Source organism: Symphalangus syndactylus, chromosome 18 (assembly GCF_028878055.3).
Source record: "Symphalangus syndactylus isolate Jambi chromosome 18, NHGRI_mSymSyn1-v2.1_pri, whole genome shotgun sequence".
In the NCBI taxonomy this organism is placed as follows: domain Eukaryota; kingdom Metazoa; phylum Chordata; class Mammalia; order Primates; family Hylobatidae; genus Symphalangus; species Symphalangus syndactylus.
The window spans coordinates 95,585,008-95,610,587 of NC_072440.2; the positions used below are offsets into that span (position 1 = coordinate 95,585,008).

Consider the following 25,580-nt stretch of genomic DNA (forward strand, 5'->3'; position numbering starts at 1 on the left):
TTACATGCATTATAACTTCAGTATATTATTCACTGCATATAAAATATAGCTATTAATTCAATCAATTCTTCAATAAATATGATGTAGTGAATTGATTGAGTTCCTGGTATGTGCCATGCATTATGTAAGGGATGTTGAGGGTAATGGGGGCAGGTTGAGAAGATAATGTTTAAATATGACCTGAGGAGGTGAGAGAGTCAGGCATGTGGATGTTTACAGTTCAGGCCCCTGTTCACAGGACACAGCCAGTGCAAAGGCTCTGAGCAGGATGTGCCTGCCATGTTTGTGGAGCAGAGGAGACGTCTGTGGCTGCAGTGGAGTAAGCCGTCCCTGAGGGAAGAGAGGAAGTCAGAGAGGACACAGAGGGACAGATCGCATCAGGCCTTAAGGACTTTGACTTTAACTGGGTGAAATAAAGTCATCAGAAGACTTTGAGAAAGGTGTGGCTTAACCCTACTGACGTTTTAAATGTATCATTCGTGCCTGTAAGAGAAGATGAATACTGTGGGGCAGGGGGCAAGGGCAGAAGCAGAGCCCAGTCAGGAGCTACTGCCTTTATCCAGGTGAGAAATGGGAGGGGCTCAGAGCAAGGGGACTGCTGTGCCAGTGCCGATGCTACACCCATTTCATTTTTTTTAACATAGTGGATGAGATAAAAAATATAATACAAGTTCTAATATTTGTTTGCACCCTAATAGATCGGGAGAGCAGGCTGCAATGGAGATCAAACATCCAGACATTGGGAAGTGTTGCCTTCGATCAAATATTAAAGACCTGCGTATCAAATAGTGAGCGCCTGTGTCACTAACCTCTCATACCTTATCATAGGGAAGGCTCCATTTTGGAAATTCCAGCTTTAGAATGGATCCCAAAGGCCTGCACTTTACAAGCTGCCTAGGCAACTTGAGGACATACATGGGAAAACATGTTCAAAGCACAAGAGTACAAGGGAGCTTTCTCTAAGGTCATCCAATTCCCCTGTCCCCAGAGGTGATCAGCTGCAGAGAGCAGAAAAGGGCCCGCAGAGCTGCAGGCACACTTTTGCATCTACGGCAGGGCTCATTCTTCCTGCAATGCCTGTGATACTGGAGGTATATGAAGGCAGGTGGGGGAAGCCTATTCTTGACAACTTGTAACACTGATGCAATGATACTATTAATGATTTCACATCCTGTATCTGCATAAGTGGTCCCCAAACCTGGCTGTCCATCAGAATCCCCTGTGGATTCTGGTGGATCTGTGCTATTTAAAATACAGACTTCCTGATCCATCCCTGACAGCTTTGCAGCAGAACCTCCATCAGGCATAGCAGATACTCTGCACTTACTAATTAAACAAAGATTCAAGGTGATTTTGATTCAGGTAGTGCATTTAGAGGCCACGTGGTTGCCTATCATTTTTTCTTTTCTTTTTTATTCTTATTTCCTTCGTCTTCCTTCCTTCCTCCCCTCCTTCCTTCTTTCCTCCCCTCCTTCCTTCCTTCCTTCCCTCCTTCCTTCCCTCCTTCCTTTTTTCCTCCGCTCCTTCCTTCCTCCTCTCCTTCCTTCCTTCCTCCTCTCCTTCCTTCCTTCCTTCTTCCCCTCCTTCCTTCCTTCTTCCCATTTATCTTTTCTATCAGCAAATGCTTCCTAAGCATCTGCTGTGGGCCAGGTCCTGTGCTAGGTTCTGGGAGCACAGAGCTGAAGCTGACATCCTCCCCTGCCATCTAGGAGCACACTGTCTCCTGTGACTGGTCGTGGAGATGGGGATGAGGCAGTACCACTGTTATGGGGAGAAGAGGTGCTGAGGAGAGGAAACATGAAGCGAACAGTGCAATTACTGTTTTCATAAAACAAAATATAGAAAACTAAGCTCGACAGTTTTTCATAATTAAAAAGAAAAAAGAGTCAGTTAGAATAATGGGGTCATGCTTTTTAAAAGGATGAGAAACACTGAACTATGTAACCTATGTCTCCTGTGATTGAAACATTCCTTCACTCACTGCAATGTATGAAAACATTTCCTATATTAAAGGCCCAGATCAAACACGATGTGTGGCCTGAAACCTTCCCAGATATCCCCATCTAGAAACAACCCCTCTCCTTCTGGAGCCCCAGACCTCTCTTTCATCCAGTTATGATAGCAATGCTGGGTATGCCTGCGCCTCCCCTGTCACCCCAAGGTGAGACTCCCTGGAGAAGGAGTTGCCTTGGTCCCAATACTGCAGCAAGCAGTCAGAGCAGTGGTGATTTGAGCTCCACGTGTTTTCTGAGCTCCACCAACGCTTATTTAGCCAGAAATAAGAATCTGGTTAAATCCAAACACCACCACCAACTTTACAGTTGGGCTTTATTCAGCCTATGCCCAGGATACCTTTGGATCCCAAACTCAATCATCCCTCAGTAGAGACCGTAAGTAAAGACTGAAACAGTGACCCTGAACCACAACTAGAATTAACATTCTTACTGGAAGCCACCTCTGTGTTCCCCAAACATTTTCTCCTTCCAGAATGTAACCCCTTAGGAGCCTGTGCTGTCATTCCTTTCGCTGCCTCTGACTGATACACCGTGAGCACCTTCAAGGGCAGGGCTGGTCCCTGAGCAGCCTCTTCCCCAGGCTTGACTCAGAGCAAGTTTTCCATATGCAGATCATCCTCATTATTCACAGATTGCATATTTGCAGATTTGTCTACTTGCACAAATTTACTTGTAACCCCCCAAATCCAACCTTGCAGTGATGTTGTGGTCATTCATGGACTAGAAGAGAGTTGCAAAAAAATGTACCCCACTCAATGCGCCTGTTCCCAGCTGAGGTTGAACAAGGCACCCTCCCTCTCTTATTTCAGCTTTCAAACTATAAACAAGTGTCTTTTGTGTGTGTGGTCTATTTAGTGCCATTTTTTTTTTGTATTTTTGTGCTTTTTGTTGATAATTTTGCTGTTTAAAATGGCCTCCAAGCATGGTGCTAAAGTGCCATTTAGTGTTCCTCAGTGCAAGGAGACTGTGATATACCTTTTGGAGAGAATACATGTTAGCTAAGCTTTGTGCAGGCATAAGTTACACTGCTGTTGGCTGAGTTCCATGTGAATGAATCAACAACAAGATACATCCAGAAAAAGGAAGAGGAAATTTGCAGACCCACATGCGAGGCTGCTCCAGAAGGTGTTGAAGTAGCATGTAGTCCATAGTGCATGATGAAGCTATGGAAAAGACAGGGAGGTGGCTAAATGGATGGATTCATGAGATGACAACTAATTTAAAAATAATTAAAAAGGAGAGAGCATTGTCATGAGACTGAAAGCCAAACAAATTTACAGCCAGATAACCCACGGTCAGGAAAATGTTACACTCTTCTTGGCTGGTGCTGGCTGGCTCACATGATTCAAAAGGCAATGCAGTGTGAAAAATGTTAAGCTTGCAGAGGAGATGCATTTCTGCAGGTCAGGAGACGATGGAAGAATTTTTAAAACACCTGCTAAGTATTACATAGGAAAAGGGCTAAGTGGAAGAGCACAATTTTCAGCACTGATGAGACTGGCTTGTTTCACAAGAATAATGTTGACAAATAACCTATGTAAAGCAAATTTCCCCTTGAAGCAATAATTCAGTACCCACTAATGCAATGTTCACAGCATCTTTATAGAATATGACTATCAAGAATAATGAAAATGAACTATATATTTCTGAGTGCAAACGTGAATAAGTCCATCCATTTCTGGATGCTGTAGTAGATTGATTGGGAAATAGACCCAATTCTCCCCCCTTTCTTTACTTTGTGACTTTACATGTTCTTCCTCTAAGAGTTAGAGTCTATTTCCCCACTCCTTGAATCTGCACTGGTCTTTGTCTTGCTTTGGGGACAGAATGTTGGAAAAGTGATGTGGTGCCATTTCTGAGGCCAGGCTTCATGAAGCCTTGCAGCTCTCTCTCTCTCTCTCTGTGTGTGTGTGTGTGTGTGTGTGTGTGTGTGAGTCTCTCTCTTCCTTTCTCACCCCTGAGATCTTCAGAAAAGCATGCCCATGGAACAGAGGCATCCTCAATCAGCCAAAAGCCTGCCAACCACCGGACAAGTGAGTAAGCCTTGATTCAAACTAGAACTTGCCAAACAAACTCACCAAGATCAGCAGAACAAAACCACTCTGTTGACCTGTAGACTCATGAGCAATAGTAAATGTGTCTTCTTTTAAGACATTACTTTTAGGGCAGTTTGTTACACAGTATTAATGTGGTAATAGATAACTGACATAGATGCTGAGAAACTATCTCGAATTTCTTTGATATTTTGTCTCAGATGTAACCTACAATCACATTTTAGGGAAACTAGAGGAAGAGGCAATATTAGCTTCGATTCTCAAGTATTTTATGATCCTAAGTTATTGTATGTGTTGGATCTGGTTTTCTGTAATAGTTCCTATTGCTCAGGCCTTTATTGCAGCTAGGATGACAGGGAACACACCTCATATCAGAAATAGGTCATGGTGGTGTCATCCTAGTGAATAAGCAATTAACTTATACGTTTCAGAAAAATATCTGTGCACATAGTCCCCTGATTGATAGGCTTATAGTTTAGATAAGTAACACACGTTTCTTCAGTAGTGAGCACCGTTCAACAATCCTATGTGTGTGACCCCAGGGCATTTTTATCTCTGACAACGGTAAGCTAAAGGAGTTCAATTTTGTGGTGTGAATTTATGTGCCATGAATTTAACTGAGTAATTATTCATGCTTGTTTTTTTTTTCTGTCAGAAGCCCTGCAAATGCCCCAGCTTTATGATGTAATTTTAGTGAAATTAGACTTGAACATCTCAAAGTTGTGTAATTAATTATATTCAGCTTCAGTAAAGATCACTAATTGATTCAAGCCACCAGCAGGACACCTGGAAGTGTCAGTTACACATTATGAGTGGCCTCATGGGGCGTAAGTGTGATAGCTAATTAGATTTCCACATTTTTAAAAAATTAAATTCTGTTTGGCTAGGGTCAGAGAGTTTACATTTAGTTCACAGTTGAATGTTTAATGCCCAGCTTTAAGTTAATATTCATTAGAAGACTTAGTATTATAGAACTAAAAATAATTAAGAGCTAAAATGTGTTAAGTATACTTCTGAACCTTGGTAATAAGGAAAAACAATAATTGTGTGACCTTTTAATTTCATCTTAGAGCATTTTATAACAAGGCTGCCTAAGGGTCATGTAACTATTTTAGGAACTATAACTTGGTTTGAATCATTCCCTGTTCATAACTGATAAAGGCTCACACATCTTACCAAGTCGGAGGTTAACTCAGAGAGAATTGATAACATCAGGCTTTGCTATGTGGTTCTGTTGTCATAGACATTTAGAGGCAGATGGACACCAAAGGGTTGGAAAGAAAACATCATAGAGAATGTGGGGCTTTGTAATTGGGACAATATTTTGAAAGTCAAAATGAGGAAAGAAGAGGCTCCTAAGAGGAGTTACAACATGAGACATGGCATGGAGGCGGGATGTGAGATATGCACATCAAATCTCCATATGTCTTATTCCTTCATGATTTCAAGCTCATACTAGGAACTCAAATCCATGTTGAATAAATGCTCTCAGTGAAAATCACAGAGAAGAGAAGATGTCCACCTGGGAGGAGTAGCACAAGCAAAGATCCCCTTATGCAATGTTTTGCCCCAGCCGTGGATGGAAGGACAGACCTAGGACAGAGGATCACAATGTTATGTCAGCACTTTGGTTTCTCATTCAAGAAAATGGGATTTTTTTTCTTACCTCTGTATTATTTCATGACTACAGAAGGATTTACTAGGCTTATTACAGAAACTTGCAAAGTAGAAATAATTTGCCTAAAATGAAAAGTAACAAAAGCATTCATTATCTCTTGCTGTATAACAAATTGCTTCAAAATGTAGAGGCTTAAACACACACATTTATTTTCTCATGGATTCTGTGGGTCGGGAATCCCAGCATGATTGAACTGGGGCCTCTGCTTCAGGGTTGTCTGCAAGGCTGCAATCAAATTGTCAGGTGTGGCTCTGGTCTCATCTGAAAGTTCAACTGTGGAGGATCCCATCTATGCTCACTGATGTGGCAGTTGGCAGGACTCAGTTCCCTGTGGCTTTGGGCTGAAGATCTTAGTTCCTTGCTGGCTGTTGGCTGAAGCTTGCCTTCAGTTCTTTGGCAGGTGGAATGCTCCAATATGGTGGCTTGTTTCATCAAAGAATCCAAGCTAAGAAGGCAAGAGAGAGTGCAGCAAGATACAGAGCCCTAAAAAGACAAAGTCAAGGTGATTTGTAACATAATCATGGAATTTGCATCCCATTACATTTGCCTTATGCTGCTTCTTAGAAGCAAATCTCTAGGTTCAGCTTACACTCAAGGGAAAGGAGTCACATGAAGGGTAGTGAATATATGTAACCCTCACAAATACCAACAGGCATGAGTACCATGAGTATCTTTGGGGGCTGTCTGAGGATGTGTCAAACACAAAAATGGCCCTAGTGAGATAAGTCTCCTCACATTATGCAGATAAAATTACAAGTGTATACAACTCTTTTGGAAAGCTACTTGACAATATGTGCCCAAATAGCAAATGTGAGTACTTTATCTTCCAAATATTCTAACACCAGGATTATCTTAAAGAAAGAGTGAGACATGCACAGTAAAAATTTAAGGACAGAGATTTTCATTAGGGCCTGATTTGGAGAAATTAAGCAAAGAAGCCACATAGCTGACTTCTGCTAGGTACTAAGTAAGTAAAACAATGTATTAATTTGGGGATGCTAAATTGTAATTGAAAATGAACTTTATTCACTTAATGTAATATCTTAGAGAAGATTACACAGCAGAACATACAAGCCTTCCTCAGTCTTATTAAAGACCTCAGTGTTGTTAATATCTTTGTTAAATTAATATTTGATATTAATTTGTTAATATCAAATTAACATTTGACTGTTGTTAACAGTGTTGGGTTAAGTAATTATATAATACGTATACAGTCCAGCTGTTAATTTTGACTGAATAATTTCATTACTTAAGTGTTGGGTTAAGTCATTACATAATATCTATACATTCCAACTATTGATTTGACTGTATAGATATTACATAATGACTTAACCCAACACTTAAATAATGAAATATTTTTGTCATTCCAAGTCTTCAGCTTTTACAAACATCCTTGTAAGTTTCTGTGGAGTATAATTCTCTAATTGGGGAAAATATTGGGGCAAAGTTATGTATTTTGAGTAGTATAACTACATTGAGTGTATGATAATATCACACACATTCTTATAGAGTAGGGTAAGGGCATGCATCTAATGTGTGATGGCAAGTTGAGACCGTGTTTCCTTGCCAGCTCACCCAGATTCCTGAAGGAAGACTGAAGGAAAAACAACGATCCCCTTATGCAATGCTTTGCCCCAGCTGTAGATGGAAGGTGGGACCTGGGACAGGGGATCACAATGTCATGTGAGCAACTTAGCTTCTTATTCAAGAAAATGAAAATATATTTTACTTCTATATTACTTCATGACTACAAAAGGACTTGCTAGGTTTATCAACAAAACTTACAAAGGAGAGATAATTTACCTAAAATGAAAAGTTAAAAAGCATATTTATTATCCCTTTTTGAAGGGAGGCCATGCTGGAGGACGCAAACGGAACTGAGCAGGCAAGAGTCACCCATGGAACATGGGGGTTTCTGCACACACAAGGTGAAGGGGGTGTCTCGTTGGTGCCTAGATTTCTTTGTGAGACACGATGTCTACTGATGCACAGTGGTGCCATTAAGTGTTAAGAAAAGGCTTACAGGAGAAAGATGTAGCCTTCTAGGCAGGAACGGACAACAATGAATCATCAAGATCCCAGTGGTGCCCAAGCAGTGTGGGAGATGGTTGCTTTAGGGTTCTGGAGCCTGCATAGAAGGCAGAAAGAGTAGGTAGGTGTGGAGGACCACTTTGCGAGGTCAGGGGAATGCTGACACTGTGTAATCAGGTGGGAAGCACACTGACAATTCACACCAATCTCTCCAGGGAATCCTAGATGCCAAGAGAGCTACACAAGCCAGCCCTGAAACAAGTGAACCTGCATGCCAACACCCAACTCCACCCCCACCCCAGTTCCACATCTACCCACCAGCTGCCTTGGCTCCTCTAACAAACAGGAGAAGACTGCAAATGCCCCTTACCTCCTCTTTTAGCCTGCTGACCAAAGCAAAAGCACAGGGAGGGCCAGGAGAGGGATACAGAGAGTAGGCCTGTCCCTCTACACTCACATGCACTTGTGTTTGCAATCAATATTTCTGGAAGAATAAAAAAGAAACTGGCATTACTGAATGGGCAGGACTCACTGAAATAGGTGGGTGGAGAGTTATTTTTTTCTCTCCATTGTACAAAAGCTTTTCTGGTCACACTCACAGAAAGAAGTGTCCTCAGATCACTTTTGCACATGAAAGCAATCTCATTTTGATTATTAAAAAGGTCACCCAAAGTATTAATGAAAACCTCAAATTCTTAACCAAGTTCAATCTGTCCTTGCGTCTCTGTGCAGGCCTCACCCAGACTTAGAAGCCTTGATTGAGTGAGTAAGGGCTATGATAGGAGTACACACACACACACACACACACACACACACTTATGTACATATACATCTATGTGCATGTGTATATGTATGTATGCATAAAGGACCATAACAGATGTATGTGGAGATACACAGATACAGATGCATGTATGTTGATTTTTGTTTTGTTTTATTTACTTTTCCATACTTCCGCATCTCACAGGCTGCTATTTCAGGCCCCACTAGGGTTGGAAGCCGTGGAGAGGAGCGAGGAGGCAGGAAAGGTCTTACCAGGCTGTGACCTGGCATTGAGCCGTCTAGCCTTGGCAAACATCTCTCCCTCTTTGGTGGATGTTTTGTAGGTTTCTCAGAGTCTTTTACTGAGGACCTCTACCCATATCTCTCTTGACATGAGAGAGGCCTCTATTCCCCAGACATTGCGCAACCCGCCACTGTGCTGGATCCCACTGAGGCAGAATAGGGTGTGAAGGCCAGGAACCTGAGGGAACGCTGACTTCCTACAACTCAATCAAAAGGAAAACCCCAACTTTTCATACCTAAGTAACAAAAGAACTAGAGGCTACTCCCTTTGCACCCCCCCCCCATTTTCTGCTTGGAAAAGGGGGTTGCTTTCTGCAACCAATCAAACATTTGCATTGAAGAGTAACTTTGTAACTTCAGCCTCAGATTAGTTACTTTACACAACCATTTCCACAACTGACCGGTTGCAGAAAGCAATCCATCAGACTGATTGTGGGCCACTACTTCATTTACACAGGATGTATGCCAAGTAAACAATGGGAAACCTCTATAGCCTATTTAAACCCCAAAAATTCTGTAAAGGGGCTCTTGAGCCCCTATGCTCAGGCCAGCTCCTACCCTGTGGAGTGTGCTTTCGTTTTCAATAAAGTTCTGCTTTTGTTGCTTCATTCTTCCCTTGCTTTGTTTGGGTGTATTGTGCAATTCCTTGTTCAAAATGCCAAGAATGTGGACACCTTCCACTGGTAACACCACCACCCCTAACTCCTCCACCAGACAGTCTCCCTGCACGTAGCTCTTCCAAGGGACTCCAGCTTCTCCACCCCATGAGTCCACGGGCCCTTGGAAAGGTCTCTCATCTGTGCCCCAGCAGGTGGGAGAGCAGTTTGCTCCCTGGACAGCCCTGGCTTTCTCGCTCCTCCTGCTTCAGGCACAAACAGGCATGTTCCAGACTATAGTCCCCTCTGTCCTTCAAACTTCAGGGAGTGCAAATAAAGCTCTTCGAGTAGCCCTGAAGCCAAAGCCTCTCACTCAAGGTGAGAGACAATCACTTCTTTGCCTCTTGTTGGGACAAGCAGGGAGGTTGATATTGACAACAGTCTGACAGCTGTCTTCAACTCCCAGCTTGCCCAACTCAACTCTTCCAGGCCAGAGGTTGGTGTTGGTGTGTCTTGGCAGAATCAGTTTCACAATCTATTTGCATGCCCTGCACAGGAGAGTTCACATCTGACTTTAGGCGGGAGGCACTCTGCTACTATGGTACTGCTCTCAGCTTAGGGCCTGTGCTAAAATGGACAAAACCCCTATTTTAGCATCCTATTCACCATTAATACCTTATTCACAATTACTTTCAAGGAGGACTGGGGGTCTAGACTGAGAGTGAAATATAGTTTACACTGTATTATGTGCTATTTGATGTTTTTAAATCCATGGACTACTTATCTTTCAATAAAACAAAGAAAAATTAGTTTCATAAAGAATCAACTTTATTTAACAAGGGAAAATGCTTTGGATACAACTGTACTTTTTAGACTTTATTTTAAAACGGAAAAATTTTGAAAAGTTAAATGTAAACAAATTTTAATATACATACAACTATATTTCTAGGTAAAAACAAATATATAAAATACTAGAAAGAAACGGTCTATGATGTTCAGGTTATGATTTTTTAACCCACTATTTTGTGGAGATAGGTTTCATAATGTAGATAGTTTATTTTCTCTTGTTTTTACTTATAGAAATTTCTAAATTTTATTTAATATAATTTTATTTTCTTATAACTAGAAAATCCAGGTTACAAAATATCCATAGTCTGAAATAGATCCCAGTCTACTATTATATCTCAAGAGACAAATCAGAATCTTTAGGGTAGAGTCAGTCACCCAAGATGAACTTCATTCTGAAATGATAATGTGTGACACGATGGTGCCCTCTCTCACTGGGCCTGGAGGCAGATGTCTGCTCCTCTCTGCCCTGCCAGAGCTTTGGTGAATCTATCTATCTTATCTAGCTTTGGGGAATCTATCTAAATCCCCTTGGGTCCTGCATGGCTGCTCTAGGCACAAATCATGAATAAAGTAACATCTCATTCAGTGCCGACCCTTTCAGTCCGGGAACTTGGTCACATGATGAAAAGCAGGGCTTTGGTAAAACTCCATCTAAACTGTGCTTGCAAAACCATTGAGTAGGAAAAATTATACCAAACCGGGTCTGGGAAGGACATTTTTTAATTGTTACATAATATTTGCATGTATTGATGGGGCATATATGATATTTTGTTACATGCATAGAATGTGTGATGATTAAGTTGGTGTATCATCTTGAGTGTTTATCATTTCTATGTGTTGGGAACTTTTCAAGTCCTCTCTTCTAGCTACTTTGAAATATACAATATGGGGCCGGGCGTGGTGGCTCACGCTTGTAATCCCAGCACTTTGGGAGGCCGAGGTGGGTGGAACACGAGGTCAGGAGATCGAGACCACGGTGAAACCCCGTCTCTACTAAAAAATACCAAAAAAAATTAGCCGGACGTGGTGGCGGGCGCCTGTAGTCCCAGCTACTCGGAGAGGCTGAGGCAGGAGAATGGCATGAACCCGGGAGGCGGAGCTTGCAGTGAGCCGCGATTGCGCCACTGCACTGTAGCCTGGGCGACAGAACGAGACTCCGTTTAAAAAAAAGAAAAGAAATATACAATATCATGTTAACGATCATCACACCCTACTGTGCTATCTATCATTCGAACTAATTCCTTCCATCTAACTATGTGTGTACCCACTAGCCAGCCTTTCTTCCTCTCCCTCCCCAACCCAAACTTCCTTCCCAGCCTCTAGTATCTACTATTCTATTCTTTACCTCTGTGAGGCCCAATTTTTTAGTTCCCATATCTGAGTGAGAACGGGTGATATTTGTCTTTCTGTGCCTGGCTTCTTTTACTTAACATAATACGCTATAGTTCTATCCATGTTGCTGCAAATGACATTTCATTCTTCTTTATGGCCAGAAAATATTCCAGTGTGTGTGTGTGTGTGTGTGTGTGCATATATGTGCACACACACACATACACTGTGAAGATGTGATTATATATATATGCACACATATACATATATATGTCACATTTTTCTTTATCTACCATCTGTTGTAGATATTATTATACAAATGATTACAGCTCCCAGGAAGCCCTTGGACCCATCTGTTGGTGGACGTGTAGGTTGATTCCATATCTTTGCTATTGTGAACAGTGCTACAATAAATATGGGAGTGCAGGTATTCCTTTGATATACTGATTTACTTTCTGGGAAAGAATGTTTTTATATAAAGTTATTTGTATCTTTCTTCTGGAAGAAATTAGAATTTCTGACAAAATTGTTGAGTAATTTTCTAATAAACTTTCATAGGACTAAGAATTTTCTACTCTTGAAGCAAATTCATTGAAATAAAAATATAAAGCTTATAACTGACTTGTTTAGAAACTATTTTTAACAAGCTTTAACCTTTCTGTAAGGGTCCCTCTGAATTGTGTCTATGAAATGTGCTTTTAATTCAGAGGGGAATGGGTGTACCCATTTGCCCTACCAAGAGAACCAAACTCCACTTTGGTTGAGAAACACAATCAGTAATTTAGTAACTGAGGAATAAAAACCACAGAGAGAAAAGAGAAGAAAACAAGAGGAAATGTTAGGAAAGGGAAAGGGAAGGCGCAAATTATTACAGCTCCCAGGAAGCCATTGGACCCGCTTGTTTGCAGAGGTTCATAAACCTTACTGAGGGCACAGGATGGTGGGAATGCAGTGAGGAAGGAGATGTGAGAAATCAGAGAAGTGCCCAGAGTCACATCACACAGGGCTCTAGTGACCTGGAAGGACCTGGGCGTTTACTCAGCTCCTGGGTGGAGAAGAAACTGCAGAGGGGCAAGTGTGGAAACAGGGAGACCACCTAGGAGACTGAGGCTCAGGGAAGCAATCCCAGGGAGGGGGACAGTGACTGGGCCACGGCATTAGAGGCAGGGAGATGGGGCAGCCTTGTGCTGGATTTTGAAGGGAAAGACACCAGCCCAAATAATGAAAAATCAGAAGCAACATGGGCAAGCACAGTTGAAGGCAGCCGCTTTACTTCTGGAATTTCAAGATCACTTTGTTGTGACAGCAGTCAACTCTTCCAGTGAACTAGATTGTGCTTTATCTTAACAACCTTGTAAAATACTGTACTTCTTCTTTGCTTTGTTTGGTTTTACATGTGGGTTCTGTTTTTACATAAAACCAAATGTGGAACTTATTTCAAGAATTCTTTAGTCACTAGCCCTGGTATAATGTTCTTTTCTTTCTTAGTAAGTTTTCAAATCATGTTTTTGTTTGTTTGTTTGTTTGAGATGAAATCTCGCTCTGTCACCCAGGCTGGAGTACAGTTGCATGATCTGGGCTCATAACAATGTCTGCCTCCCGGTTTCAAGCGATTCTCCTGCCTCAGCCTCCATAGTAGCTGGGATTACAGGTAGGGGCCACCACATCCCGCTAATTTTTGTGTTTTTAGTAAAGACGGAGTTTCATTATGTTGGCTAGGCTGGTCTCGAACTCCTGACCTCGTGATCCGCCCACCTCAGCCTCCTAAAGTCCTGGGATTACAGGCATGAGCCACCACGCCCGGCCTTCAAATTACTTTTTAGAGCAATAATAGCAATGGTAACAATAACCGCTAACAAAATTGTGGGCCAAGTGCTCTTCTAAGCAGTGCCAGTCACCAGGAGGCAGGTACCACTGTCACTCTCATCTTACAAAGAGGAATAGGGCAGAGGGAGTTGAAGAACTCATATAGGTGGGTCCCAGATCTGTGAATGGAGGTCTAGGGATCAAAGCCAATCCTCTAAGCTCCGGGTCCTGTGCTCTTGACCACCAGGCCCTGCTACTTCCCAGCAGAAGCCTGCCTATGTTTGTATCCTTGCAATTTTGAAAGAGGGCAAATTATAAATTCAAAAAGTATAAGCAAGTTCTAATTTAAACAGGATAAGGGAAAGCTTGATAGACACAACTACAATGTAAATTTCAGTCTTCAATCTGTTTCTGAAAATATTTCTTTTTCAAATGCCACTTTCATTTTATCGCTGTTTATCCTCATCACATTCAAACTTTAAAGGCTAGCATACCCAGGGCCTTTTCTGATCTGAGAGTAGCCACCAGAATCTGCTTGAACACCATTAACAGCTTCTGTGGGCTTAGCCCTTTGGAAGGTAATGGGGATTATTACCTCCATTTTGGGGTCAGGGCCTAAGAAAGACATTGTTCCATATTTATGGTGTTGTTACCTAGAGCTTAAAATTCACACCTTTGCACCCAGGAGCCTAGTCCCCTGCCAGAAAGCCGGGCCTCATATGGACAAGGCAGACGGCTGATGGCAGGATTTCGGACACCAGTATGATCGTTTAGGGCAATACATTTGCTCTAAGGCCAGCTGTTACCCTTACATGGTACTGTGGGGTTAAAATCAAATGAAAACAAACAAAACTAGAAAGAATAACCATGGATGTTGAGTGAAACAGACCTATATTTGCATTCTGGATTTAATACTTAATACCTGGGTCACTTCGCAAACTACCCTTTCTGGGCCTGCCTATAAAATGAAGATAAGAACAATCCCTGCCTCTTACATTTGTTGGCAGGTGTGCTTGAAGGTCTGTTGTCAACTCAGTTCCTCCAACTCTTTCTTCCAAGGCCAGAAACTGTGTCCCGGAATAATCTTCCCTGTGTAGTCCCATATCCCCATTCAATGAGCAATGCACACAAAAGCCAGAGGCCCTGACAGACTCTGGGACCAACCTTATTAATGGCAGGCCTGAGAAAACACCCAGAAACGATATCTATTATTTATAGAGTAATTACATAGTACCTGCCATTGTTATGAGATTTTTTTACATCTACTATTTAATTATAATAACGGTCCAATGCAGCGGATACTGTTAGCCCCATTTTTCAGGTAAAGAAAGTGAAGCATAGACACATGTCCAAGGCCACACTGTTACTAAGTGGTAGAGCGAGTCTTTGAATCTTGACAGTCTGTTCTGGATCTTGACTTTGTACTGCTGTCTCTCTGAATATTGGATTTACTTTCCAGTGAAGTAAAAAGACATATAAACAGTTGATTCAAAAGCAAGGTGGTAGGCCCAGAGATGAAGGCATGAAGATGTTAACGCAGGGAGTCGGAGGAAGGACACCTTCCTTAACTTGGTGAGTAAGAAAAGACTTTCTGCAGGAGCCGAGGGATCACATCAGGAGTTCCTAAGCATTAGTGCACATGCGAACCACTTGAGGTATACATAAAATCATGCCACTCTCCGCCTACGCCTCCCGATGACCTCCCATTGCAAGCAGCATACAAACCCAACTAGTCCTTCCAGATCCAGCCTTCCCTGTCTTTTCTGATCCCATCATCTTCGACTTCTCCCTTGTCCGCTAGCCGGCTGTCTCTCCAGCCTTCGCTGTGCCTTGGACCTGCCAACCTCATTCCAGTCTTGGGTCCTTTGCACTTACTGTTCTTCTTGTTTGGAGTGCTCACCCCTCCTAATCACCACCTTCTCCCTGTCCTCCACAGCTAAGCTCTCTTCAGACCAGCCTCCCGTTCCCTCTAGCTGACATAGCTCCGTTCCAAGCCACTCTTTATCACAGTGCCCTATTTATCACCTTCAAAGCCCTCATTAGTACCTGAAATTATCCTTCCATCATTTCTGCATCTATCTGTCTGTCTGTGTGTTTGTCTGTCACTTGTCTCTCCCCTGTAGACTGTAAGCTGCTGGGGGCAAGGCTGTGTCTGTGCATGCCATATCCCAGAGTCAACTTCGGTCCCTCTGTCAGTATGGGGTAGATTGCCTGGGAGCTTCCGAAGGATGATTTCCAACTGCTCAAGAAAAACTTCCTGGAGGAAGGAAGACTGGTGTCGGGACTAAGTGATATAAATTTCAGAAAGAGGAAGAAGATTTATATGGCAGTGAGGGATTGGCCCTCTTTTTCCTCTAAGGCAGCAATTCAAATTTAAAAATAAAATAAAGGACGGACATCACCGTGAGGTGCTCTGAAGTGCTAGAATGGAGGAGTATCAGACAAGGAGCCCAGAAACCTGTGTTATTGCCCCACCTCTTCAACTAATTTATTGAAAGACTTTTGGTAACCTCTGTCCCCTCTGGACTGCAGTTTGCCCATCTGAGAAATGAATGGTTGGGATCATATTGGTCTCTAAACCACCCTTCAGCGCTCAGATTCCAGAAGAATACATTTTCAGCATCCTTGCCCATTCACTGCCTCCAGCCAGGGACACACACTCAGCTCTGTCATCACGGAACAGATGTGTCAGTGGCAGCAGGAATTGTTTAATCTGAGCCTCCACCTGGTCCCTCCAGTATGCTCTAGGCTTCCTCGCCCTAGAATATGGTTATTAAACCCGAGTGACCACCAGGTGGCGCCGTTCCCCAAGGCACTGTGCATCCTCCAGAAGGTCGTTTGAATGCCCTTGGAGCTTGACACGCGAATAACCCAGCCCGATGTTTAGTAAATATGTTGGGGTGCTGGCTTTCAGGGGATGAGAAGGCATTGCTACATAACTAGATGTAGAGAAAACTTCAACGTGGGAAAAGCTGAGAAGAGCAGCCTCCTCTCCGTGTTTATACAACCAGACCTGAGGGGGTGGAAGGGGTGGGGACTGCATTTCTCCGTGGGTGCTCATTCCTGTGGTCCCCATGTCCCCACCCGGGCCCCTTGACCCCACCGTCACCTCGTGAAGTTTCCTTCCACAGCTGTGAACTCGAGGCCACGAGGATTTTGCAATCTTCATTTTTGGAGAAAACACAAGGCAGTTGTTGCTCTGACCCAGGGCCTCTGGCCTGCGGGCCCTGCAGCTGTCTCTACAAGAGGCACGTGCAGGCAGGGGCTGGAGAGAGGAATGAGCCGGGACCATTGCACTTGAGATTTGTTCACGCTCTCTGACAAATTCAACAAACATCCACTTAACCCTTCATCTATGCCAGGCATCTTGTGCCTCAGGCAGAGCTGATGCCGCCTTCGGGAATTCCCTGACCAGCAGGCAGACAGATGGGTCCATAAAAAGGGGTGACAGGGCTCTACAGGTGACAGGACAGTCTAAGGAGGGTCCACCGAGGCTAGAGTGGCTCAGCCTAATTCCCACAGAGACTCGGGCCGGTCAGGAAAGACTCATATAACAACTGACACATGAGCCAAGCATTGCAGGAGGACACTAGGAGGATGAGGGCTCTATCCATGTAGGAGGGCAGTGGGAAAAGGCATGGCCATGAGAGAGTCAGGGTTTGGAGGGCTGAACATGTATTGGGGTAGCTGGGACTTAGATTTTAGAAGAAGAGTTAGATACAACAGAGGCAGGGAGGAGCCGGGGAGGTAGGAAGCACATAGACCCAGTGTATGGAGTGGTCCGTAGCTCTGCATTATTCCAGAGCAATGATAGTTATCTGGTCATCATGGGGCTTTCATCTGGAGAAGGAAGGGATCAAACAGCTTAGGAGAGTGGCATGGCTGCGCCCTGATGCAAAGATGGATTGGGAGGCTGCATGGGATCAGACCAGAGCCAGACTCACAGGTAGGAGCTTTGCCGGAAGTCGATGCAGCCTGACTTAGGGCCGTGGCCACAGGATAGAAAGGAGGCAGCAAATGAGGATCTCCGCCTGGCAGCAATATCAACAGAGGAAAAATAAGCCCCATTGATGGTGACAATTATTTTTTTCATAAATCCACAGGAGAGAAATCCTCAAGATGTAATTTATGTGTAAATCAGTTTATATTTTCACTGGCTAACAGTGGAGGATATTTGAAGATCTTGTCTTCCTCTTTCTTTGTTCACTGATTTTTTTCTGATGAAATTGTTTGAAAATCCCGTGTCTAATACGACTCGGGATTGTCCCAACTTCAGCTGTTTGCATAGTGTCATTTCCTATTTCTCAGGAGTAGCTGGCTTCAACGAAGCATCCAAAACAAACAGATGAGATGAAGCCAGAATCAAAAGGCAGAAAAAAATGTGATTATGAAGCAGCGTGGGTCGTGGGACCAGTTTCCCTTCACAGTTGTTTTTACTTACTGTTTGCATCAATTCTCCAAGCGGTGTAGATCGCCCCCTCTCCCCACCCACACTCACTCTAACCAGAGACACAGCTCGGACTCAGGGAGACAAGCCAGCCGCTGGACACTTAAGAAGGGCTCCTTCCAAGTCCCATTGCTCTGCATCTGCTGGATCCATCTGGGCCCTGAACTCTTTACAAGACCATTGCACAGGCCACAGTGGCTCCTCCAACTAGCAGAGTTCTCCCAGGAGACAAGGCAGTTCCTATCTGAAGAACAGGATTGCAATGCCCACCTCTCTCTGCAGCTCCATCACATGTGGCCATGTCCACAGCTCAAGAAAGGACAAGGGGCTGAGCCTGGCCCTGAACACAGGGCTCTGTTCTTGGTAGGATGTAGGATCCCAGGGCTGTCTGTGGACAAAATGCTATTGAGAAAAGTTCCCCAAAATGACATGACAGGAACAGGAGATTATATTCTTTGAAAGTCCTGATTAAGGAGCTAGTTTGAACCCTGTGAGGATCCCTGTGATGACCTGGAAGTGAAGACTATTGGCTGATAGTCCCAAATATATTGCCAACCAGCGATGCAAATGACAACCAATGACTTAAATTATCTTGGCCTCGGGACTTTTATTCCTACTCTCCACCACTATAAATGAAGGGGGTTAACAGGATGGTCTTGAAGTTCCTTCCAGCTACAGTAGGATTCTCTGATTCCATCGAGAGTATTTTTACCAGTAGGGTCAGTATGGTTGTTGGGGTGAGGACAGAAGATTCAAACTAGAAAACAATCAGCCCCTGCCCTCAAGGCATCCACAGCCCAGGAGGGAAAGTGTGCAGATGGACAGCAGTTGCACCACAGAAGCGATGGCCTGCAGGCCCCACTTTGAAGGATGAGAGGGTTTCTGGCTGACTCCAGGCAAGACAAAGCAGGCAGAGGAAACAGTGGGTGCAATGACAGGGACAGGGGAAGAGTCTACTGTCTGAAAACTGTGGGATTCTTCACTCAGAGCATGAGGATGAAAGAGGAGGTGAGGTGGCAATCACACCTGAAATTTTAGGCAGACTCAGGATCCTGGAGGACCTTGACAGTCATACTAACAAGTTTAGCACCAACACTCAGTCTTACCAAAAAGGAGCTCTACCTCCCTCTGCATATGGCCTTCTCTCCTCTTGTTTGTAAGAACACTTGGCAGTGGATTTAGGGCCCACCCTAATCCAGGATGATCTCTTCTTGAGATCTTTAACATAATCACAATGGCAATGACCTTTTTTCTAAATAAAGTCTCATGTGCAGGTTCATATGTACATCTTTTATGGGGAGCACCATTTGCGGTGGTTAATAATGAGTGTCAACTTGATTGGATTGAAGGACACAAAGTATTGGTCCTGGGTGTATCTGTGAGGGTGTCGCCAAAGGATATTAACATTTGAGTCAGTGGGCTGGGAAAGGCAGATCCACCCTTAATCTGGGTGGGCACAATCTAATCAACTGCCAGCACGGATAGAATACAAGAAGGCAGAAATATATGAAAAGAGAGACTAACCTAGCTTCCCAGCCTACGTCTTTCTCTTGTGTTGGCTGTTTCCGGCCCTTGAACATCAGACTCCAAGTTCTTCAGTTTTTGGAACTCATACTGGCTCTCCTTGCTCTTCAACCTGCAGACAATGGCCTTTTGTGGGACCTTGTGATCGTGTGAGTTAATACTTAATCAACTCATATATATATATATGTTTTATATATATATATATATATGAGTTTTTATATATATATATATATGTTCCATTAGATTAGTCCTATCCCTCTAGAGAACCCTGACTAATACAGATTTTGTACCAGGAGTGGTTCTAGAGGAACAGAGTATTAAGGATAGAGTTCTTTCATTGGCTTTGGGGTTTCTGGAGTTGGCTGCTTAATGTGATTGACCCCAAAATGGTAAGAACTCTACTTCTAATAGTATGGAGAACACTGATAGTCCTTGGCTTGAACTGTTTAAAGAGTTATGCAAAATAAATGCATTTGACACTCCTGATTCATCGCTCATGAGAGACAAGGAGCTTAGTGACTCTGTACATAATACTTTTGACCATATGTGGAGAACCAAGGAACAAAATGAAGCTGGTTAGTTGCTCCTAAGTTCAGTGGACAAAGTGATGAAAGAAAATGAGGAATTCAGGGATTCTGTCTCCTGGCTTCAGAAGCAAATACTGAGCCTCTAATCTGCAAAGATTGCTCTGAGTGAGAGTCTTATCTCCTACAGAGTAAGAGCTGAAATTGTGGGAAAACAGACACAAGCTCTAATCATGTGAGTGGCTGACCTGCAACAAAAGGTGCATGCTCAGCCTCCCCAGGTGTCTACTGTTAAAGTGAGGGCATTGATTGGAAAAGAATGGGACCCTGAAAGTTGGAATGGGGATGTGTGGGAGGACGCTGATGAAGCTGGGGACACTGAGTTTGTAAACTCTGATGAACCCTTTTTGCCGGAAGGAACAGCTTCCCCATCCCCAGTAGTGGCAACATCCCCTCCCCTACCCATTAACCTTTCCACCTTTGTCTGAGGAGGTAAAGCGTGTGCTGCCTGAGGCAATAGTGATGGCCTCCCCTGATGCAGTTGCCAGGTAAGATAATGTTGGCTCTCCTCAGGAGCCATCCCCAACACCCCTGTTTGCTTCTAGACCTATAACTGGACTAAAGTCCTGGTAGGCCCTTTGAGGTGAGGTTGAGAGTGTGACCCATGAGGAAGTGCACTACAGTTGAAAAGAATTGCTTGAGTTTTCTAATTTATATAAATAGAAATCAGGAGAACAAACATGGGAATGGATATTAAGCGTGTGGGATAATGGTGGAAGGAATATAGAGTTGGATCAGGCTGAATTTATTGATTTGGGCCCATTAAGAAGGGACTCTGCCTTTAATGTTACATCTTAGGGAGTTAAAAAAGGTTCTGATAGTTTATTTGCTTGTTTAACTGAAATATGGATTAAAAGATGGCCCACTGTGAGTGAGATGGAAATCCCCGATCTCCGTTGGTTTAATGTAGAGGAAGGGATACAAAGGCTGAGGGAAATTGAGATGGTGGAGTGGATTAGTCACTTTAGACCTACTCATCCCAGCTGGGAGGGTCCAGAAGATATACCCTTGACCAATGCCTTGTGAAATATAATTTGTGAGGGCAGCACCTGCATCTTTGAAGAGCCCTGTAATTGCTCTTCTGTATATGTCAGCTCTAACAGTGGGAACTGCAGTCACTCAACTAAAAAAATTAAATACAGTGAGAATAATTGGATCCTGAGATTGCAAGGGCCAAGTGGCAGCACTCAACCACCAAAGGCAAAGGTGGGCATAACTACTGTAATGATCACCAGAGGCAAAGTGACAATCAGAATAGTCCAACTTGTGTAGAGCTCTGGCATTGGCTAATTAATCAGGGTGCTCCTAGAAGTGAAATTGAGAAGATGCCTACTGCATTCCCACTTAATTTATACTAGCAGAACACTACTAGGTCAAATGGACAAAGAATAATTTGAATTATAAAAACAGAGAATCATGGCCTCTGAATCAATTGCCAGACTTGAGCAAGTTTACAGACCCAGAACCCTTGAATGCAGGGGAGGCTGGGCCCCTTTGAGGAAGGACCCCACTACATTACTGACAATTTATGCAGTAAATCTTTCTCTCATCCTTCCCCAAGAAGACCTCCAGCCTTTTATCAGGATAACTGTGCAATGGGGAGAGGGAAATAATCAGATATTTTGGGAACTACTGGACACTGGCTGTAAGCTGATGTTGATTCCCAGGGACCCAAAATGCTCTTGTGGTCCTCCAATAAAAGTAGGGGCTTATGGAGGTCAGGTAATTAATGGAGTTTTAGCTCATATCTGACTTACAGTGGGTCCAGCGGGTCCCCGGACTCATCCTGTGGTCATTTCCCCAGTGCCAGAATGCATAATTGGCATGGACACACTTAGAAACTGGCAGAACCATGACATTGGCTACCTGACTGGTGAGGTGAGGGCTATTACAGCGGGAAAGGCCAAATGGAAGCCATTAGAGCTGCCCCTATCTAGAAAGATAGTAAATCAAAAGCAATACCTCATCCCTGGAGGGATTGTGGAGATTAGTCCCACTGTCAAGGACTTGAAAGACACAGGGGTAGTGATTCCCACCACATGCCCGTTCAACTCTCCCATTTGGTCTGTGCAGAAGACAAATGGATCTTGGACAATTACGGTGGATTATCGTAAGCTTAACCAAGTGGTGACTCCAATTGCAGCTCCTGTACCGGATGTGGTTTCATTGCTTGAGCAAATTAACACACCTCCTAGTACCTGGTATGCAGCCATTGACTTGGAAAATGCGTTTTTCTCCATTTCTGTCCATAAGGCCCACCAGAAGCAATTTGCCTTCAGTTGGCAAAGCCAGAAATAGACCTTTACTGTCCTACCTCAGGGGTATATCAACTCTCTGGCTTTTTGTCATAATCTTATTCAGAGAGAACTTGATCGCTTTTCGCTTCCACAAGATATCACACTGGTCCATTACACTGATGACATTATGCTGATTGGATCCAGTGAGCAAGAAGTAGCAAACACACTGGACTTAATGGTGTATGCCAGAGGATGTGAAATAAATCTGACTAAAATTCAAGGACCTTCTACCTCAGTAAAACTTCCAGGGGCCCATTGGTGTGGAGCCTGTCAATATTCCTTCTAAGGTGAAGGATAAGTTGCTGCATTTGGCCCCTCCTAAAATCAAGAAAGAGGCACAATGCCTATTCAGCCTATTTGGATTTTGGAGGCAACATATTCCTCACTTGGGTGTGTTACTCTGGCCCATTTAACAAGTGACATGAAAGGCTGTCAGTTTTGAGTGAGGTACAAAACAGGAGATGGCTCTGTAACAGTCCAGGCTGCTGTTCAAGCTGCTCTGCCACTTGGGCCATATGACCCAATAGATTCAATGGTGCTTGAGGTGTCAGTGTCAGATAAGGATGCTGTTTGGAGCTTTTGGCAGGCCCTCATAGGTGAATCACAGTAGAGGCCTCCAGGATTTTGAAGCAAGGCCCTGCCATCTTCTGCAGATACTACTTTCCTCTTGAGATACAGCTCTTGGCCTGTTACTGGGCTTTGGTGGAAACTGAATGTTGAACTATGGGTCATCAAGTCACCATGTGTCATCAAGTCACCATGTGACCTGAACTGCCTATTATGAACTGAGTGCTTTCTGACCCATTGAGCCATAAAGTGGGTCATGCATAGCAGCATTCCATCATCAAATGGAAGTGATATATAGGTGACTGGGCTCGAGCAGGTCCTGAAGGCTCAAGTGAGTTACATGAGAAAGTGGCTCAAATGCCCATGGTCTCCACTCCTGCCACCCTGCCTTATCTCCCCCAGCCTGCACCTATGGCCTCATGGGGTGTTCCCTATGATCAGTTGACAGAAGAAGAGAAGATTAGGGTGTGGTTCACAGATGGTTCTGCATGATATGGAGGCACCACCCAAAAGTGGACAGCTGCAGCACTACAACCCCTTTCTAGGACATCCCTGAAGGACAGTGGTGAAGGGAAATCTTCCAGGTGGGCAGAACTTCAAACAGTGTACCTGGTTGTGCATTTTGCATGGAAGGAGAAATGGCCAGATGTGTGATTATATACTGATTCACGGGCTGTAGCCCATGGTTTGTCTGGATGGTCAGGTCTTGAAAGAAGCGTGATTGAAAAATTGATGACAAAGAAATTTGGGAAAGAAGTATGTGAATGGACCTCTGTAAGTGATTGAAAACTGAACATATTTATATCCCATGTGAGTGCTCACCAATGAGTGACCTCAGCAGAGGGAGACTTTTATAATCAAGTGGATAGGATGAGCTGTTCTGTGGACACACTCAGCCTCTTTCTCCAGCCACCCCTGTCATCACCCAATGGGCTCATGAACAAAGTGGCCATGCTGGCAGGGATGGAGGTTATGTGTGGGCTCAGCCACATTGACTTCCACTCATTAAGGCTGACCTGGCTGTGGCCACTGCAGAGTGCCCAAGTTGCCAGCAGCAGACACCAACCTTGAGTCCTGGATATGGCACCTGGTGGCAGGTTGATTATATTGGACCTCTTCCATCATGGAAAGGGCAGAGGTTTGTCCTCACTGGAATAGACACTTACTCCAGATATGGGTTTACCTATCCTGCACACAATGCTTCTACCAAGACTACCATCCATGGACTCAGGAATGCCTTATCCACCGCCATGGCATTACATACACCATTGCCTGTGACCAAAGTGCTCACTTTACAGCTAAAGAAGTGTGGAAGTGGGTTTATACTCATGGAATTCACTGGTCTTACCATGTTCCCCATATCCTGAAGCAGCTGGATTGATAGAATGGTGGAATGGCCTTTTGAAGTCACAATTTCAATGCCAACTAGGTGACAATACTTTGCAGGGCTGAGGCAAAGTTCTCCAGAAGGCTGTGTATGTGCTGAATGAGCATCCAATATATGGTACTGTTTCTCCCATAGCCAGGATTTCCAGGAATCAAGGAGTGGAAGTGGAAGTAGCATCCCTCACCCTCACCCCTAGCAATCCACTAGCAAAATTTTTCCTTCCTGTTCCTGCAACATTGCATTCTGCTGGCCTAGAGGTATTAGTTCCAGAGGGAGGAGCACTGCCACCAGGAGACACAACAGTTCCATTAAACTGGAAGTTAAGATTGCCACCTGGACAATTTGGGTTCTTCCAATCTTTAAGTCAACAGGCTAAGAAGGGAGTTACAGTGTTGGCTGGGGTGATTAACCTGAACTATCAAGATGAAATCAGTCTACTACACCACAGAGGAGGTAAGCAAGAGTATGTGTGGAATACAGGAGATCCATTAGGGCATCTCTTCGTATTACCATGGCCTTTGATTAAGGTCAATGGGAAACTACAACAGCCCAATCCAGGCAGGACTACAAATGACCCAGACCCTTCAGGAATGAAGGTTTGGGTCAGTCCACCAGGAAAAAAACCATGACCTGCAGAGGTGCTTGCTGAGTGCAAAGGAATACAGAATGGGTAGTAAAAGAAGGTGGTCATCAATACCAGCTATGACCACGTGACTAGCTGCAGAAAGAACAACTGTAATTGTCATGAGTATTTCCTCCTTTTTTGTTAAAAACATGTTTGTGAATGTATACACTTGTACTAAGAAAATATCTTCATTTTATTTTCTTTCTATTTTATTATGTGACATAAGATTTATTGACTTCACAACAGCATTGAAGTATTGTTAACTTTATGTAATGGTATTAGGGTTGGGGATTGGTGCATTTCCAGTTGTACAAAGGACAGTTGTATTATGTAAGGCATAATTATGACCCCATTACTGTCTTTATTTGAAGATTATGTATGATTTCAGGAGATGTGTATGAGTTCAAGTTGACAAGGGGTGGACTTGTGATGATTAATACTGTCAACTTAATTGGATTGAAGGATACAAAGTATTGATCCTGGGTGTGTCTATGACGGTGTTACCAAAGGAGATTAACATTTGGGTCAGTGGACTGGGAAAGGCAGATGCACCCTTCATCTGGTTGGGCACAATCTAATCAGTTGCCAGCATGGCTACAATATAAGCTGGCAGAAAAACGTGAAGACAGAGACTGGCGTAGCCTCCCAGCCTACATCTTTCTCCAGTGCTGGATGCTTCCTGCCCTTGAACATCAGACCCCAAGTTCTTCAGCTTTGGAATTTGGACTG

The 25,580-nt window shown here is 43.7% G+C and overlaps 1 long non-coding RNA gene across 1 annotated transcript in view; it reads right to left on the bottom strand.

Annotated features, from left to right (window-relative positions):
• Positions 1-5,874: 5,874 nt before the first annotated feature.
• LOC134733635 (uncharacterized) overlaps positions 5,875-25,580 on the bottom strand; it is a 38,312-nt gene continuing 18,606 nt past the window's right edge. The window contains exon 2 of the long non-coding RNA XR_010117293.1: positions 5,875-6,230. This is a non-coding gene — a long non-coding RNA (uncharacterized lncRNA). The remainder of the gene's footprint in view (positions 6,231-25,580) is intronic.